Source organism: Gossypium arboreum, chromosome 8, assembly GCF_025698485.1.
Source record: "Gossypium arboreum isolate Shixiya-1 chromosome 8, ASM2569848v2, whole genome shotgun sequence".
NCBI classification, from domain to species: Eukaryota; Viridiplantae; Streptophyta; class Magnoliopsida; order Malvales; family Malvaceae; genus Gossypium; species Gossypium arboreum.
In genome coordinates this window covers 120,179,872-120,185,756 of record NC_069077.1, presented here as the reverse complement: position 1 = coordinate 120,185,756, position 5,885 = coordinate 120,179,872, and the positions used below count along the sequence as shown (strand labels likewise).

Here is a 5,885-nt window from a genome sequence, read left to right as displayed (position 1 = left end):
TTTCTTCACCAAAGTGTTTTAAATAGCATTCATAAACAATCCTTTTCACAGTCCCTGTGGGTAAGATAACTGGAAATTTACTTGTCCCTTTATTACTTGTTGCGATTGTGTACACTTGCACATTTCCATCGTTCCATGTTTTTGGCGCTGTTGCTGGGGACTGTGTTTTAAAAAGTCATTATTTGTGAATTTGTTAGTTTTGCATTTTGGTTTAATTTTTTGTTTAAATTCTAACTTAATTAATTTTCTGTGATTATTTCTGGTGTTTATGAGTATTGAATGAATCATCGATTTACTCCCTATAGACCCTAAGATTGAGCGAACTTTTTGACAACAAAGAAGATAAGCAAGTCAAAGAAGGACCGAAGAGATGAATTTCGAAAATCCGAATCAAGTTAACAGAGAAAACCTTGCTCAAAATCCTATCCTTGTTGCTGATGATAGGGATAAAGCTTTAAGATAGTATGCTGTACCAGTATTCCATGATCTTATTCCGGGTATTAGGAGACCAAAAATTAAGGCATAATAGTTCGAGCTGAAGCTAGTCATGTTCCAAATGCTTTAGACAGTGGGCCAATTCAGTGGAATGCCTACCGAAGATCCTCACTTATACTTAATACTATTTATGGAGGTGAGTGATTCTTTCAAATTAACCGGAGTACCCGAAGATGCATTACGATTGAAGCTGTTCCCATATTCACTAAGGGACAGAGCTCGAGCCTGGTTGAATTCATTGCCACCAAATTCAATTTCCACATGGCAAGAGTTAGTAGAAAGATTCCTCATGAAGTATTTCTCACCTAGCAAGAATGCTAAGTTGAGGAATAAGATCACTGCTTTCTAACAAATGGATGATGAGTCCTTGTATGAAGCATCAGAAAGATACAAAGAATTATTATGGAAGTGCTCTCATCACGAAATCCCATACTGCATCCAACTTGAGATATTTTATAATGGTTTCAATGCTCACACGAGAATGGTAGTGGACGCTTTTGCTAATGGTGCTCTCATTTCTAAGTCTTATAATAAGGCTTATGAAATCATTGAGAGGATTGCCAGCAACAATTATCAATGGCCAACCAATCGAGCATTGTCAGGAAGACGAGTTGTTGGAATACATGAAATAGACGCTCTTACTTCAGTCGCATCTCATGTATCATCAATATCCCCAATGTTAAACAATCTTACTACTAATGGGTCTAATAGTTTTACAGCACAACCACCAAATCAATTTGAAAGTATAGCCTGTGTCTATTGTAGGGAAGGAAATTTGTTTGAAGAATGTCCATCGAACCCAGAGTCCATGTATTACATGGGTAACCAGAACCAAAATCAAGGAAGGCAAGGACTGCAATCTAATTTCTATAACGATCGTGGCGAAATCACCCCAATTTTTCCTGGAGTAACCATAGGGATAAAACCAGTAACACTTACGCCCAACCTAGACCAACCCAACCGCCTAGCTTCCCCCAACAAGTTCAAAAACTAACTCAAGCTGAATCATCCAATAGCTTAGAGAATCTATTGAAGGCATACATGGCGAAAAAAAAGATGCCACTTTAAAGAATTTGGAGAATCAAGTGGGCCAGTTTGCTACTGAACTTAGGAACCAACCACAAGGTGCTTTACCCTGTGATACGGAGAATCCGAGGAATCCAAGAAAGGAGCATTGCCAAGCGTTGACATTGAGGAGTGAAATGACAGTAGAGCCCAACACCATCGAAGTTGAAAAAGAGCAAGCTGACACTCAAGATTCAGAGGAAGTTCAACTGAGTGAGAAATTCCAGTTTCACAAGAATCAGAATCTATAAAACCCGATAAGATAATTTCAAAACCAGCTAATTTTGATCAACTAATAGCTTCGTTAAATGCAGAATTGCCATAGAATATGAATCAACCAGTTCTAGTAAAGAAACCACCACCACTCTACCCTCAAAGACTTCAAAAGCAGAAGCAGGAGATTCAATTCAAGAAGTTCCTAGATGTACTCAAGCAACTTCTATCAATATTCTGTTGGTTGAAGCACTTGAGAAAATGCTGAACTACGTCAAATTCATGAAGCATATCCTATCCAAAAAACGAAGACTTGGAGAATTTGAGACGGTAGCTCTGACGAAGGAATGCAGTGCATATTTTCAAGACAGACTACCCCTAAATTTGAAGGATCCTCGATGTTTTACCATCCTTGCAACATTGGAGCAACATATTGTGGTAAGGCATTATGTTACTTAGGTGTGGGTATTAACTTAATGCCTATGTCAATATTTAGGAAGTTGGGGATAGGTGAAGTTAGACCAACTACGGTTACACTTCAATTAGCGGATCGATCCTTAGAACATCCAGAAGGAAAAATCGAGGATGTATTGGTACGTGTAGATAAATTTATCTTCCCTACTGATTTTGTTATTATAGACTTTGAAGCAGTTGAAGAAGTGCCAATTATATTAGGAAGACCGTTCTTAGCAACCGGAAAGACCCTTATTGATGTGCAGAAGGGCGAGCTTAATATGTGTTTTAGGATGATCAGGTAACATTTAACATTTTTAAGTCTATGCAATTTCCTAACACAATTGATGATTGTTCTACAGTATCCGATTTAAAGGATTTAATAGCGGAGAAGGAGCTCAGCTATGTTGAGGATCTGTTGGAACAAATTTTGACATCAGATCCTCCGAATGATGAAGGGAAGGATGAATACTTAGCATTGCTAGAAGCTAATCAAAAGGGATTTAATCCACAATCCTGTTTTGAATCTTTGGAATTAGAGAAAAGGGATTATGCCCAACCAAAAACGTCAATCGAGGAGCCACCTAAATTAGAAGTCAAGGTACTACCTTCACATTTAAAATATGTTTATTTAGGTAACACATCTACTTTTCCTGTGATTGTTTCAGTAGAAATAACTTGTGAGTAAGAAGATAAACTCATCCTGGTGTTGAAAAAATTCAAAAAGGCTATCGAATGGGAATTAGTTCATCTGTATGCATGCACAAGATTATCTTAGAAGATGGCGAAAAAGGGACGATTGATGGACAACGAAGACTAAACCCCATCATGAAGGATGTAGTCAAGAAAGAAATCATCAAGTGGTTGTCCAGTGTGTGCCAAAGAAAAGAGGTATCACAATCATTGAAAATGAGAATAACGAGTTGATACTGACTAGAATGGTTACGGAATGGAGAATTTCCATCAATTACTGGAAGCTGAACAAGGCGACTAGGAAAGATCACTTTCTTTTGCCATTTTTGGACCAGATGCTGGATAGACTCACAGGGTGAGAATATTACTATTTTCTTGATGGATACTCAGGGTATAGTTAGATTATAGTAGCTTCAGAAGATCAGCATAAGACAACATTCACCTGCCCATATGGTACATTTGCATTTGGACGTATGCCATTTGATTTATGTAATGCACCTGCTACATTTCAAAGATGTATGATGTCTATTTTTACTGACATGGTTGGGAAGTATTTGGAAGTTTTTATGGATGATTTTTCAGTATTCAAAGATACATATGATGATTGCCTAGCTAATCTAGTGAAGGTACTATCGCGATGTGAAGAAACAAACCAAGTACTCAACTGGGAAAAGTTCCATTTCATGGTACGTGAAGGGATTGTTTTAGGGCATCGGATAACAAGACATGAGGAATGCTTAAAGGCTTTTTAATATTTGAGGATTTGGTTAGTTACGACACCCATAATCGTCACACTGGACTGGGATTTTTTGTTTGAATTGAGGTGTGATGCAAGTGACTTCACGATAGGTGCTGTCATGGGCCAGCAACGGAACAAAGTTTTCTTCCAATCTACTATGCGAGTCAGACTTTGATAGGAGCTCAACTGAATTACACGGTAACATAAAAAGGGTTACTTGCTATTGTGTTTGATTTTGACAAGTTTCGATCTTATCTTGTAGGTACCAAAGTGACTGTCTATACGGACCACTTGGCAATTAAGTATTTCCTTGCCAAGAAAGACGCTAAGTCGAGACTGATCCGGTGGGTACTTCTACTTCAAGAGTTCGATCTAGAAATTCAAGATCGAAAGGGAGTAGAAAATCAAGTAGCAGATCACTTGTCCAGATTGGAGCCGCAAGAAGGGAATTCTCCACTTATACCAACTCAGGAGACATTTCCATATGAATACATATTGAAGGTAAGTCATGTCCATAATACTCCTTGGTTTGCTGATATTGCTAACTTTTTAGCTTGTGGTTTGATGCCGATTGATAAGATGTATCATTAAAAGAAAAATTTTCTTCACGATGTGAAGTACTATTTCTGGGAAGATCCGTTTTTGTTTAAAAAATGTACTGATCAAATGATCAGGAGATGCATGGTAGAAGATGAAGTACGTAAGATTTAATACCATTGTCACTCAGCTCCGAGTAGGGGCCACTTCAGAGGTACACGTACTGCAGCAAAGGTATTATAAGCCGGATTCTTTTGGCCAACATTATTCAGAGACGCATATGCTTACATAAAGATTTGTGATCGATGTCAAAGGGTTGGAAATGTCACCAATAGAAGGATGTTTTTAATTAATTTCTTTTACAAATAATAATAAGATCCAAATGTTCTCGGACGAAAACGCCTCTTTTTGTAAATATTTTCAGAAGGATGTTTTTAATTAATTTTTAAATAATAATAATAAGATGCTAATCTTTAATATTTAATTATATCTATTATAATTGATATATTAATTTTTATGAACTTAGCATGGAATTAGGATTAGTTTAATTTTAATCTTGTTTTAATAAATTAATAGCATTAATAAATTAATATGCATATTTTATTAATTGTTGTTAACTTTGAGTAGAATTAGAATTAGAATTTTTTAATTGTTAAATTATACTAAGAATTCTACTCTAATTCCTACTACTCTCACAATAAATTTCACCCTTACTTCTCTCCATTCATTTATCACTCAAAACCCCAAAGCACCAAATCCCTCAAGTGCCGCAAGCCCCTAGCCACAACATCACCCAGCAGTTGGCCAGCACATGCCCAGCAGACCTCACGCACGCTTGCCCATCGCACGCTGCATTGCGCGCTTGGCCCTGCTCAGAGCCTGCTGCTCTAGCCCCAGCTGCCCAGGCCGTGTCGCACACTTACGCCTAACGCTTGCACGCTCACACTAGGCCTGCTCGACGAGGCTCCGTACGTTACTGCCTGCTACTGCGCCTTTCGACCCGTGTAGCTAGCAGTGTTCCAACACCTGAGCAGCACACACCTTCACCCATCTTTAGCTAAATCCTCCAACCTATCTTAAATTGACCTCTTTTGCTTTCTATCTATTTTTTTAGGAGTTATTAAAAAAGATGGTAAAACCAAATTTTCTCTTAAATTTTAATTTTATTCTAATATTTAATTTTTCAATTTATTGAATCATTAATAATTTTTGTTAATTAAATTTTTGAGAAAATAAATTTTCCCATCTTTTGTTCAGGTTAATCATGCTTCGCAAGAGAACTCGTGCCTGCGCCCAAATTGATGAAACACAAAACAAGTTCCATTGTGAAGAAGCCAAAGCAAGATACGAGAGTATCTTCAAAAATCAATAGATGCATCTAGAAAAAGGCTTTACATTGAAATAGAGCAATTACAAAGACTTTATTGCACGTATTTGTAAAGTTACTGACGCCCTCAATTGGGAATAGTTTTGTGAGAAGAGACCTAGTGTGGATGAGGAGTTATTACGCAAATTCTATGTGAATTTAACCTCAAGCGAGTTGACAGAAGTTCTAGTTCGTGGAATCAAGGTACCAATAACTTCAAACGATATTAATGAGTTCTTTGAATTGTCTGATTTCTAAGACGACGATTATTCTTCCTTAATGAGCAATATAGAGCCTAAAAATTTGTAAGAAATTCTTGAGGAA

The 5,885-nt window shown here is 37.2% G+C and overlaps 1 non-coding gene across 1 annotated transcript; it reads right to left on the bottom strand.

The window, feature by feature from the left end:
• Window positions 1-814: 814 nt before the first annotated feature.
• On the bottom strand, window positions 815-921 carry LOC128280022 (small nucleolar RNA R71). Its single transcript, XR_008270204.1, has one exon. It is a non-coding gene; the product is annotated as a small nucleolar RNA R71 (small nucleolar RNA).
• Window positions 922-5,885: the final 4,964 nt, after the last annotated feature.